The sequence below is a fragment of the Mastomys coucha genome, unplaced genomic scaffold (genome assembly GCF_008632895.1).
Source record: "Mastomys coucha isolate ucsf_1 unplaced genomic scaffold, UCSF_Mcou_1 pScaffold23, whole genome shotgun sequence".
Lineage (NCBI taxonomy): Eukaryota > Metazoa > Chordata > Mammalia > Rodentia > Muridae > Mastomys > Mastomys coucha.
Genome location: NW_022196906.1, coordinates 65,233,687 through 65,233,932, shown reverse-complemented (window position 1 = coordinate 65,233,932; position 246 = coordinate 65,233,687). Strand labels below are relative to the sequence as shown.

Below are 246 nucleotides of genomic sequence, written 5' to 3'. Positions count from 1 at the left end.
ATATATATATACACCCATACAACCACCAGGCATGCCTCTGGGACACAGGCACACATATATATACATACACACGCATACATAGATATATAAAATATGTATCAGTTATATAAATACAAATCTAGGAAAGTTATTCTAAACGTATATTTATATTTAATTTATATATTCTAAATTGTTTTGTTTTCTATATTTAATTATATATAATTTATAGTTAATTTATATTTAATAGTATATATTATTTTATATAAT

At 20.7% G+C, this 246-nt stretch overlaps 1 protein-coding gene across 3 annotated transcripts in view; it reads left to right on the top strand.

Moving 5' to 3' along the window:
- The window catches only part of Mindy2 (MINDY lysine 48 deubiquitinase 2), a 54,245-nt gene that overhangs the window by 26,692 nt on the left and 27,307 nt on the right, over positions 1–246 (top strand). The window lies entirely within an intron of this gene.